The 12,997-nt window shown below is 41.4% G+C and overlaps 1 protein-coding gene across 3 annotated transcripts in view; it reads left to right on the top strand.

The window, feature by feature from the left end:
- Positions 1-12,997, top strand: part of SMYD3 (SET and MYND domain containing 3) — a 758,748-nt gene that overhangs the window by 80,379 nt on the left and 665,372 nt on the right. The window contains exon 1 of one of the 3 annotated variants that reach the window (XM_050771879.1): positions 6,208-7,931. The exons of the other annotated variants lie outside the window; for them this stretch is intronic. The gene's annotated coding sequence lies outside the window, so the exon portion shown is untranslated. Of the gene's footprint in view, positions 1-6,207; positions 7,932-12,997 lie in introns of those variants that run through there. 3 annotated transcript variants of the gene reach the window in all.

Below are 12,997 nucleotides of genomic sequence, written 5' to 3'. Positions count from 1 at the left end.
CTATTGAGCTGCCAGACTATATACTTTCTCCCAGAATATAGTTAGAGATGTGGGATTTTAGGAATGGAATGATTTTCCCAATTCTTAAGATAAATAAAATTTTGAGTTTTTTCATGGCTCTTTCTATTATAAAATATGGAATCCTTTTTAAGAAAAGAATTGAATCAAAATGGAATTTGAGATTGAACTTGTTGCCTAGAGTTACTTTAAACAGATTGTTGCAGAAATGGAGAGTAATTTATGTAACAGATATATGTAAAGTTGCTCCTTTTATTTATTTGTTTTTTGAAATGGGATCTCACTCTGTTGCCCAGGCTGGAGTGCATTGGTGGCATCTCGGCTCACTGCAACTTCTGCCTTCCGGGTTCAAGCGATTCTCCCGCCTCAGCCTCTCCCGCTACCTGGGACTACAGGCACACACCACCATGCCTGGCTGGGTTTTGTATTTTTAGTAGAGATAGGGTTTCGCCATGTTGGTCAGGCTGGTCTCGAACTCCTGGCTTCAAGCCATCCGCCCTCCTTGGCCTCCCAAAGTGCTGGGACTACAGGTGTGAGCCACCGTGCCTGGGCTAAAGTTGCTCCTTTTAGCAAGACGTCACACAAAAGGTGTGGCTTATTTCCCTTTTCATCAAATTTTGCTGAGCAGTGTATTTGCCAGATTTTTAACCAGGTTCTTTTTCTTAAAAAGTTAGCGTTGTAATCAAAGCAAAAGATCAATTTGTGTGAGGCGACAAATTAGTTATGCTTGTTGAATTTAAAAATCTTATGTGCATGTTTATAGTTTTTTTGTTTGTTTGTTTAGGATACATATCTTTGTATTGGATCCGGCCTATTCTTTGTAGATACCATTTTTTTTTTCCTTACACTTGGTGATTTTTCCTGTTTATCTGGTTAATTTCTTAGCTCAAAAGCAATCTTTTCTAAGCATCCTTTTCTGACCTCCCTGTGTGTACTACCCCATCCTTGCTATTCCATGTGTACTGCTTTCAGCCAGCTCATCAATAATCTAAACCTCAGGGGTTATGTTTCAGTTCTTATTCTATCTTGCTGTGAAACTGGTCAGTATTAACTTCTCTCTTTTCTTACATACTCTTTTCCCACTTTCCTGGTTTTCCTTCCTCTTGTTGTGTAGTTTCTGCTGCTTTTTCTTTCTTTGTAAGCTCCTTCTCTTCTGCTCATTCCACTAATGTTGATGTTCCTCAGGTAATTTCTCTGGGCTCCTTTGTTTTTCTGGCATGTCAGATCCTCCCAGGAAAATGTCATTTATTTCATAACTTCAGTGATCATCTAATCTTGATGACCCCCAGATAAAAACTCTTAGCTTAGATCTTTCTGTGGATTCCATACTTATATCTGGGTGGCTTCTTGGCAGTTTCAGTGAAAACTCCCTAGATGTCCCACAAGCCCCGTAAGCCCAGTGTCTGCAAACAACTCATTAGGGATTCTTCTCCAACCTCTCTGATAATGTCATTTCTCTGCTCAAGAAATGCTCCCTATTTTCTCATTTATTGTCTAGTCTTTGGGGACCACTCTTCTACTGGATTTCTTATAGTTCAGGCTATCATTTTTTTTTTTTTTTGAGATAAAATATATTGCCCAGCTTAGTTTTAAACTCCTGGCCTCCAGCCATCCTCCTGCCTCAGGCTCCTGGGTAGCTGGGGCTACAGGTGTGCGCCTCCACATCTGACTACTTTAAAACATTTTTTTAGAGGTAGGGTCTTGTTATGCTTCCCAGGCTTGTCTTGAACTCCTGGACTCAAGTGATCCTACCACCTCATCCCCTCTAGGAGGTGGGATTACAGGCACAAGCCACTGCTTCTGATTCATTGCAGACCATCTTATGAGAAAACATTCTGTGGCTACTCTCTGTGTACTTCTGATACCTTCTGTTCTGCATTTGTTTTCATTCGGACTCTATTTTTCTTTTCTTTTCTTTTTTTGAGTTGGAGTCTCACTCTATTGCCCAGGCTGGAGTGCAGTGGCATGATCTCGGCTCATTGCAACCTCTGCTTCCCGGGTTCAAGCGATTCTCCTGCCTCAGCCTCCTGAGTAGCTAGGATCATAGGCGTGTGCCACCACGCCTGGCTAATTTTTGTATTTTTAGAAGAGACAGGGTTTGACCATGTTGGTCAGAGTGGTCTCGAACTCCTGACCTTGTGATCTGCCTGCCTCGACCTCCCAAAGTGATTGGGATTACAGGCCTGAGCCACTGCGCTGGGCCGTCTGACTCTATTTTTCTTCCTAACACTTACCACTGTGTGATGTATGTGTTTATCTGTTTATTGTTTTTTTTCCTTCTTTGGAATTTTAGATCCAACTAGAGAGGGAATTAATTTTGTTATTATCCTCTAGAACAGTGCCTGGCACGTAGTAGGGGTTCAGTAAATATTTGTGACCAGAAAGAAAGAAAGAAAGACTTCAGTTCATTAAGGAGGTGGTTGTAGAAATTCTGGGAGATAGAAAGAGCTACCTTTAAAAAAAATCATAATAAATATAAGAGTACTTATGAGTTCATTGTTTGAAAACATTGTAAACCAGATGCAGTGGCTCATGCCTGTAATCCCAGCATTTTGGGAGGCTCAGGCGGGCAGATCACTTAAGGTCAGGAGTTCGAGACCAGCCTGGCTAATGTGGCGAAACCCCATCTCTACTAAAAATACAAAAATTAGCCAGGTGTGGTGGGCGCCGGTAGTCCCAGCTACTCAGGAGGCTGAGGCGGGAGAATCCCTTGAACCCAGGGAGGCGGAAGTTGCAGTGAACTGAGATTGTGCCACCGCACTCCAGCCTGGGTGACAGAATAAGAGTCTGTCTCAAAAAAAAAAAAAAAAAAAAAAAAGAAAAAGAAAAAAAGAGGCAAACACTGTTGTCTTTGTTACTAATTTTCCAGCTGACCATGAGGAGATTATACTTTCTGAGTCTGATAAATGAAGGAATGGGATCAGGCAATGTTTAAAGTCCTATCCAACTATAATACATACATTTATCTATTTATTCTAAACAAGGTCCTAACAAGGCCTCTTCCTTAGTTGTCTGTGCAAAAGTCCATTTTAATCAGGTTAAATATGTAGTAGAGAGATTACGTCATTTTCCTATGCTAAAATCTTTTCCCTGGTATTCTTTGATCTGTGGCTTATCGAAGGGCCTTCACAGTGTCATGCCATTCTGTCTCCGTTATTCCATGTCACCATTCCTTACTTGTGATGGTTAACTGGGCTAAGGGATGTCTAGATAGCTGGGAAAATATTACTTCTGGATGTATCTGTGAGAGTGGTCCGGGAAGAGATGAGCATTGGAATCTGCAGACTAGTAAAGATCACCCTCATCAGTCTGTTGAGGGTGCGAATAGACCAAAAAGGCAGAGGAAAGGTGAATTTGCTCTCTCCCTTTTGAGATGGCACGTCCATCTTCTACTCTTGGCACTCTTGGCTCAGGGGCTTTCTGACTCAGATTCAGTCTCCCAGCTTTTGGAATGTTCTGTTCTCACACTGCCCTTGATGTTTGGGGCTTTGCACTCAGCTTCCCTCTCCCTGCACAGCAGCTCAGCTGTAGGCCTTTCTGAGCTCCTTTTAGACTTAAAAATCTCTTCTATTTTACTGTTTTTAATTGCCTTGCATTATTTTCAAATACCTCTAAATTATTTTAGATGGTTTTTAGTCTTTTTCTTTTTTAAGTATTTTAAATCTTATAATATTGCCTTTAATATAGACCCTGGGGCTCTCTGACTTACAATAAAATAATGAAATTACATTAGAACTTTCATTTTAAGGTCATCTTGTTTTTTCCCTTATTTCTTTCATGGATTTGAAGGTCACCTCTTCTATTTTATTATTTTGTTGCATTTTACTGCCTTTAGTATTTTAAAAAATACAGCAGGGGGTCTTGAGATCTTTCTATTAAAATTATTTTGGTAACTTTTACTAGTTTACAGAATTAGTAATGGCACTTTATTATTTTTTTTTAATGGAACTTGTCAAGCCATTTATTCTTTGTTGTAAGGTAAATAAAAATGGTACACCTGCTTTAGCCTCATTGGTAGTTTTGTGTAACACAGTGAAACATAATATAATGTTAGTAGATATTAAAGAAGCTTCTTCCTTAAACATCTATTGTTTCATCAATATGAGACATGCTACATGTAATTAGCAATTTAGAGTCTTCCTTGCCAGTTAATGATGCAAACAGTGTTGACCCTTACCTATCAGATATAAATATGCAGTGTAAACACTGGAGAAGAATGGCTGTTTGAGGAGTTTGGAGTTTATTTCTTTGTAGGATATTATACTTTTACGAGGCTATGTGTTGACATATAGTAACTGGACTGCCTGGAAAGATGTCTTATAAAAATAGTCACACTTCAGAACCCAGACAAAGAAAATGGTAAAGTTCCTCAATTACTGCATCAATCCCTCCAAACGGGTTGGTCATCTTTCCAGCTAATGATGTTTTGCCGTGCTCCACGGCAATTTCTCTTCCCTAACCTATGCTGTAATTTTAGTGGGCACTACCTTTCTTGTTAACATTTTCATTTTAATAGTTTTTTGAATATTTATCCTGAAAGCTTTTTGTTAGTGGGCATTTGCTATATTAGAAGAAGCCAAAGATCAGATATTTTTGGGCAGCCAAATCTTTCACCTGCATAGGAAATCATGCCAAGTATGAGACTATCTTCTCTGTCCATTCATAAAACTTTCTCTAGATAAGGTCAGGAATTCTTGGAAATAAAACTAGTGTTCTTCACATATTCTCTCCAGCCTGTTAAATTATTTACACGTGAACCTTGGATGATGATGATTTCAGGTTGACTGAATTATCATTGACTGCAGTGGGCTTTAGGAAGTAGGTGCTTCATACATGTTTATTGCATGGCTGTGAAGTCACCATGCCTTTAATGATTTTATTTACTTCCAACCCCAAGCTGTAGGAGCAGTCTCTTGCATGATGGAGTCAGTTTCTTTTTGCTGTACTTTCAGTTCAACTTCATCTTCTAAACTTCTTATCAAGTTGTTTATGTATTAGCTTCTTATTGATGCTGTATCAAGTCATGACAGACTTTTTACTTTTTAATTTTAATTTTTTTTGAGACAGAGTCTTGCTCTGTCACCCAGGCTGGGGTGCAGTGGCACCATCTCAGCTCACTGCAACCTCCACCTCCTGGGTTCAAATGATTCTCCTGCCTCACCCTCCCAAGTAGCTGGGACTACAGGCATGTGCGACCACACCCAGCTAATTTTTGTATTTTTAGTAGAGATGGGGTTTCACCGTGTTAGCCAGGATGGAGAAGTCTTGATCTCCTGACCTCGTGATCCTCCTGCCTCAGCCTCCTAAAATTCTGGGATTACAGGCATGAGCCACCGCTCAAGTCATGACAAATTTTTTAGCTTAAAATAGTGGTCTCCCACCTTTTTGGCACCTGGGACTGGTTTTGTGGAAGATGGTTCTTCCAGGGAAGTAGCGTCAGGGGTGGATGGTTTCTGGATGAAACTATTCCACCTTGGATCATCAGGCATTAGATTCTCATAAGGAGCATGCAACTTAGATCCCTGCCATGTGTAATTCACAATAGGGTTAGTGCTCCTATGGGAATCCACTGCTACCACTGACTGTGATATGGGAGTGCTGGGAAGGGAAGAGTGTGGTCCCTTTAAATGATAAGGAAGTGGGTAAGGGAAGTGCTGGGTAGAGGAGGGCATGTTCCCTGGCTAGGGTGCTACCCCCACAGACTTAGGTGAGGACAGGCACTTCTGCCTTTGCGCCCAAATGTTGCATTTTCCAAGACCTCCCTGGTCTGCCACGTCCCCATCCTGGGTCTATAAAAACCTGAGACCCTAGCAAGGCACAGACAGAAGCAGCTGGAGGGTGAGAGGAACACATTGGTGGAAGAAGGCAAGTGACTGGACATCAAGAGGACGTGGAGGGTGTCACACGTGTCCGTGTGAAGAGACCACCAAACAGGCTTTGTGTGAGCAATAAAGCTTTTTAATCACCTGGGTGCAGGCGGGCTGAGTCTGAAAAGGAGTCAGCAAAGGGTGGTGCGATTATCATCAGTTCTTATAGGTTTGGGATAGGTGATGGAGTTAGGAGCAATTTTCATGGGCAGGGGGTGGATCTTACAAAGTACATTCTCAGGTGTGGGGAGGATATTACAAAGTACATTATCAAGGGCAGGGGAATATCACAAAGTCCATAATCACGAGGGCGGGGAGGGTGTATTGTCATAGGTCAATTGATCAGTTAGGGTGGGGCAGGAACGAGTCACAATGGTGGAATGTCATCCGTTAAGGCAGGAACTGGCTATTTTCACTTCTTTGGTGGTTCTTCAGTTGCTTCAGGCCATCCGGATGTATATGTGCAGGTCACAGGGGATATGATGGCTTAGCTTGGGCTCAGAGGCCTGACAGAGGGGAGCACACAGGCAGAAGAGCACACCAGCAGACGCCAGCATGCTGGGAGGCCATCGACCAGCAGAATGACGCAGAGTTTGGCTGGGACAGTCGGAGAAGAGTCCGGGTCACTGAGTGCCCGACTCCAGGAGAAAACCCTCTCCTTTCTGGCTCCCCCATCTGCCGAGAGCTACTTTACTCAATAAAACCTTGCACTTATTCTCCAAGCCCACGTGTGATCTGATTCTTGCAGTACACCAAGGCAAGAAACCCCAGGATACAGATATCCCTTGTCCTTTGATAAGGAAGGGGGTCTAATTGAGCTGACTAACACAAGCTGCCTACAGACTGCTAAATTAAAAGAGCACCCAGTAACTCACACCCACTGGGGCTTCAGGAGCTGTAAACATTCACCTCTAGACACTGCCATGGGGTCCGAGCCCCACAACCTGCCCATCTGTGTGCTCCCCCTAGAGTTTTGAGCAGCCGGGCACTGAAGCGAGCCACTCCCCCTGTTGCAGAGGGGACAAGGGAACCTTTAATCTCCTTTCTCTATATTTCATATCAGTGGAACCATGTAATATTTGTCGGTTTATCCCTCTTGTAGCATGTGGCAGACCATCTATTGGTTTTTGGTCTTGGAGAGTATAGGGGTGAAGATAATTTTTCCTGCCCCTGTGCCTCTAAAGATTTGAATGTGCTGAAATGACCTGACATTAGACTGATGAACAGGGGAAAAGGCATATAAATGTATTAATGTGCATAAGCACCCGAGCCATACAATATGTGAGACTCAGAGAACTGAAGCCACCTTGCAAAGGTTATGACGGTGAGAGAAATCCCGCACAACTGACCTTATCTTGGTTCTGACCCCACAAGCTAACTGCTCATTCCTGGGTGTAGGTCAAGCTAACTAAAAAGGAGTTTAGTTCACAGTTTAACTTTAAAGCAAGAATAATAGTCCCGTCCTGAAACTGGTCCCCTCCTTGCTTGGAAACTGAAACTGCCTTTGTAAAACTAATGAAAGCCAACAAGATTAGAATTATTATAAGGGCCTGAATTCTGCTAAGCTATAAGCACAGTGAAGAAGAGAGAACTAGCCATTGTTCCCCAGCTTGGTTGCTGCTGGAGGTCACAAGATTTGTAACTTCCCTAGTTGTTCCTATAGATAACATCACCATTGTAAACCCTAAGATTGGTTTTTGAGATATTTTTCAGACCTTTGCATTCTGGTTAAACTGATGCCATCTGGACCATGACTCATCCCAAGGAAGTGACTCAACTCGTCCTGTGACCGCCACCTAGAAACTGACTCAGCACGTGAAGACAGTTCCAACATTCCAGTGATTTCATCTCCAACCAATCAGTAGCATACATTCCCTAGCCCTCAGCTTGCCAGATTATCCTTAAAAACCCTGGCTTCAAGCTGTCGAGGAGGTGGATTGGAGAGATACCTCCCCTCCTTCCGCTCAGCTGCCTTGCAGTAATTAAACTCCTTCTCTGCCGCAACACCTCTACTGTTCTCCGTGTATTGGCTTTTCTGGGCAGCGGGTAAGAAGAACCTGTCGGGCTGTAACAGAAAGGACAGATAGCCACAGCTGAAATGGCACCCTGTTTCTAGGGGACAAGGAGAGGGAGAATGTAGGCAATTTGGGGGGATAGTGACTTTTAGGAGAGTTTAATGGATCCAAGGAGCAGACAGTAGTTTGTAAATGGTTCTCTTTGGAAATTGAATGGGGCCCACAAGTTATGGGAATTTGAGGGAGGAACTGCAGGTGAACGGAGGTTCTATTATGCAGTTAAAGTCTCGCGGGTAATGTCTCAAAGCCGCCGTCTGAAGAATAGATGAAAAGTCTGTCTGGTCCTGGCAGTGACTTATTATAGTTTCTTCCCTTCTCAGGTTGATCTTTCCTGGTAATTTAATGAGATTTCTAGGGAGGAGGTTTAAGAGAATTGCATTTCTTAAGGAAAAAGTTTCCTTAGTCTGATAAGGAAATTCCAGAGAGAGCCCCTCTCTGGGCTTTGGGGGTTGGAGAGAAACAAGAGAAGGTTACAGAGTCCTTGGTTCTGAGGCAGCTTCTAAGTTCTTCTGTTTTTTTAAAATTCAACAGTGCCCAGCATATGAAAGCACCATACTTTGGGGTATCATTTTCTGAGCCCCAATAATAGTCATAGTAATTTTCTGCAGAAAACATTTGTATGATTTTCAATGCAAAAATGAGTTCTTCATCTTCCCCATTTACTTTCATTTTATATGACCTTAGTGAAAGGTTTTTAAAATTTATTTTAATTTTTTAAATTTTCCCAGTGGACACTGTTATAATTGTGGGCTTGTTGATTCATGCTGATGAATAGTAATTTCTTGCAAGTTATTCGGGCACATAGGGTTCATTTTTCATGTGATCTGCATAAAAATAATGGTGGTGAATACTAATCAAGTAAGAATGCAGATTTGAATACTAAGCTTCAAAGAAAAAAACTTAATTAGAACCTGTAAGTCACAGTGGTGGTCCCTCTGCAGGGAAAGTATGCTTCATTAGTTCTGTAACGTAAAACTTTTTTCTTGTTCCAACCTATAAATTGATTAGTGACACCGCATGGATAAGAAATTGGGAGTGGGTTGGGCAGAACTGCTTTCTATATGATGTTCCTAAGGATTGTTTATTATTATCAGTAGCATAGTTTAAACTAAACTAAAATTATTTTCCCCAGGATAAAAATGTATTTGAACAGTTAAATCAAGTTTATTTCTCAAAAAATTTGTATGAGAATGCATTGCGCTATATGCAACATAGGAGATATTAGTTACTTTTAAAGGCAAAACCCACAGTTCCTTTTGTACCAACCTAATACAAAGAAATATAAGTTCTCTAAGAACTTCCAGTCTCGTGTGCTTATCTTTGGGACTTTATATGTACACGCATGCAGCTCCACATAACATACAGAAGGTTAACTAACAGAATTACACAGTGCACCGGACACCATAAAAATGATATCAGAGTTTGAGTGATAGTAGATAAACAAACTATATAGACTAGTGGTGCTCAGTGTTTTTATTTTAAAAGGTATAAAACCTTTTTTCTCTAAATGAAATCTTAAACTGAACCCAAAGTATGAAAAACTGGTGAAAGCCGGGCGTGATGGTGTGTGCCTATAGTCCTGGCTATTTGGGAGGCTGAGGCAGGAGGATCACTTGAGCCCAATAGTTCGAGTCTAGCCTGGGCTGAACATAATGAGATTCCTATCTTTAAAAAAAGAAGTGAGAAAAAATTATTTATTTATTTAATTTTTAGTGCTGGAGGCCAGGGTTCTAGATCTAGTTCTTTATCACCTGGGGCTATTTACCTCAACTCTGGGTCAATTTCCTTATTAGTACATGGACTACTAATGGGATTGTTGTGAGGATTAAAAATAATGGAGTAGTTGAAGCCTTTGAAAACAGTCTGGGACATGGTAAGTACTGTACACATTGTATCTGTTATTATTGCTGTTATATTAGAAGTGGGGGGTGAGCCCACAACACTTTCCTTTCCCTTTACATCTGCAGGTCCTAAGCCTGGAGAAGGTAAATGCTATCCCAGTTCCGGGAAGAAGTCACTCAAGCTGACATGGCAGTTTTTGTAGAAAAATTGTTGACAGTGTATCTGTGTTAACAGTCCCAGGGGTTTGTTAGTTTTATTATCATCTTTTGGCTATTATCTTCATTACAGTCATATGAAACAGACCTAAGCTGAAATCGCTTTAAATTAAGGCAGCATTTTGTGATGGGCGCTGTTCTGCTTACCAGACCCAATGCGGACGTCAAAAACCTGGCTCCAGCCAGGTGTGGTGGCTCACACCTGTAATCCCAGGACTTGGTGAGGCCGAGGCGGGTGGATCACCTGAGGTCAGGAATTCGAGACCAGCCTGGCCAACATGGTGAAACTTCGTCTCTACTAAAAATGCAAAACTTAGCTGGGCCTGATGGTGTGTGCCTGTAATTCTAGCTACTTAGAGGCTGAGGCAGGAGAATCACTTGAACCCAGGAGGCAGAGGTTGCTGTGAGCCAGTAGCACGCCACTGCACTCTAGCGTGGGTGACAGAGCAAGACTCCATCTAAAAAAAAACAACCAACAAAAAAAACAAAACTGGCTTCAGCTTCCTGGTATGATTTACCTGAATCAGTTGTACATTTATTTTTACATATATTTGTGTGTGTGTGTGCACATTTATTTGTATATGAATATATATTTTACACATATAGTATGCAGTTAAAATATATACATAAAAGCCTTAAAAATAATGACAGCGAGAGCTATTTCCATGACACCATGCATTCTAAATCTCTTGTTTCTTCCTCTAGGAAACTCAAACCCTAACCTTGTGGCGAAGAGAAAGGCTTTGGTTCTATGTGGACCTTCCTCTGTGTGCCACGTCGCTGATTTGGGATGTCTGATGCTGGCTTCAGGGCTTTGCTAACTTACCAGATAATGCTCTTAGTTTTTCCTTTCATATTTTCCAAGAAAAATCTTTAACATTGAAAAATGACTCTCTTGATTTCCTCTAATATGTCTGTCCCATTTCTCACTGCTGGTTTTATTTGTAAGTAACCATGTGCTGGTGGTCTCTCTCTAAAGACTGCATTCTGTTTTGCATTTGGTAGCTGTTTCTCTGACTGCTCTAGGGGTAGGAGGAGCCTGGATTCCAAAGAGAAAATGAATTTTCAACCAGGCACATGTAGGGATACATTTCTGTGTGGTGCTGTTATATACCACCCCTCTTTCCACCCACAGACAGGAATTTTGGGGAATTACTTTCTAATCATTTCATGTTGAATATTACATTAGCACATCAAAAGAAGGTATTTAATTTGTAAGGTTAATGGTTTTGCTTTTTAAGAGTTTTAATCACTTGTGGACTAAACAAAAATCCCACTTTGATTTGCTAGTGCATTGTATTAGGCTGTGGTTGTGTTGCTATAAAGAAGTACCTGAGGCTGGGCAATTTATACAGATAAGAGTTTTCCTTGGCTTACAGTTCTGCAGCCTGTATAAGAAGCATGTGTGGCACCTGGCATCTGCCTGGTTTCCGATGAGGCCTCAGGAAGCTTACAATCATGGTAGAAGGCAAAGCGGAGCTGGCATGTCACATGGAGGAAGCAGGAGCTAGTGTGTGGTGGTGGAGCATCACACACTCTGAAATGAGCATATCTTATCATGAGCACAGCACGGGGCCATGAGAGATCCTCCCCCACGACCCAGACACCTCCCTCCAGGCCCCACCTCCAACACTAGGGATTACAATTCAACATGAGATTTGGTGGGAACGTATGTTCAAACTATATCGTGCATCCTCATGAAGATAGCTATTGTTAAATCATTCTGTTGGCAATAGAGCTGTTGTAATTTCCTCAGTAATCTTTACAGATAAAAATTAGCTTTTACTCATTTTTTTGCCTAGTGAATTTTAATTCTATCAGCGAGTATAGCCTCATGATTAAAGGCATAGGTTCTGGAGTCAGGTACCTGGATTTGAATATGTTGGACTATTTACTGTGTGACTCTGGGCAACCTAACTTTCTTTCCGTGCCCAGTTTTCTCATTTGTAACATGAAGCTCAATTTGGTACCTGCGTCATAGGGTTATTATAAAGACTCAATGAGATACTTAGCACAGTTCTTGGTACGAAGTTAGCACTAATTGTAATTACTGTAGAGTGGTAGCATGATGTAATAGAATTAGACAAACGTGGGTTGTAATCCTAGCACTGGTTGAGGGTGAGGGTGGAGGTGTCTGTATACGACCTTGAGCAAACTGTTTAACCTCTCTGCATTGATTTCTTCAACCTATAAATTATGGGTAACCTTCCTTATCAGGTAATTAGGAAGATCTGATACATACCAAAATTTTAAAATGGCTACTATATTAATCTCTTCTCCCTTTCTTCCCACTTCTTTTTTTTTTTTTTTTTTGAGAAGGAGCCTCACTCTTGTTGCTCAGGCTGGAGTGCAATGGTGCGATCTCGGCTCACTGCAACCTCCGCCTCCTGGGTTCAAGCGATTCTCCTGCCTCGGCCTCCTGAGTAGCTGGGATTACAGGCGCTGGCCACTACACCCAGCAAATTTTTTGTATTTTTAGTAGAGATGGAGTTTCACCATGTTGGCCAGGATGGTCTTGAACTCCTGACCTCAGGTGATCCACCTGCCTTGGCCTCCCAAAGTGTCTTTACACTTCTTAATTCAATTTAAGAATGCTGCAAATTCAGGAAACCTTTTATTTTTAAAAAAATCAGGTAGTATTCTTTTTAACACATTAAGTAGTTGTCATTCAATATGTTTTATTGGAATCAATTTTTTTCAATGGCTGAACTATGTTTAGCTGAATTACAGGAAACAAATAGAAGGCATTGAAAAGAGATCAAGTATTAAAGAATGTTAAGGTTTTGTTTCTAAAGGATAATTAGGCAATGCAGTTTTGTCTTCATTAGAAGCCAAGAGGGAAGAAAGTAAAGATAGGCCAGCTAGGTCAGAGAAATGAGAGAGACAGCAGTCCTGTGTTTAGTCTTTGATTAGCATCAGCAACACTAGGAAGAGCCATTCAAGCTGGGAGAGGGCTACAGGAACTACTTAAGGAATTGTG

The sequence above is a fragment of the Macaca thibetana genome, chromosome 1, assembly GCF_024542745.1.
Source record: "Macaca thibetana thibetana isolate TM-01 chromosome 1, ASM2454274v1, whole genome shotgun sequence".
Taxonomy (NCBI): Eukaryota; Metazoa; Chordata; class Mammalia; order Primates; family Cercopithecidae; genus Macaca; species Macaca thibetana.
The sequence above is the reverse complement of the archived record's forward strand: the minus strand, read 5'-3'. Positions and strand labels throughout refer to the sequence as shown.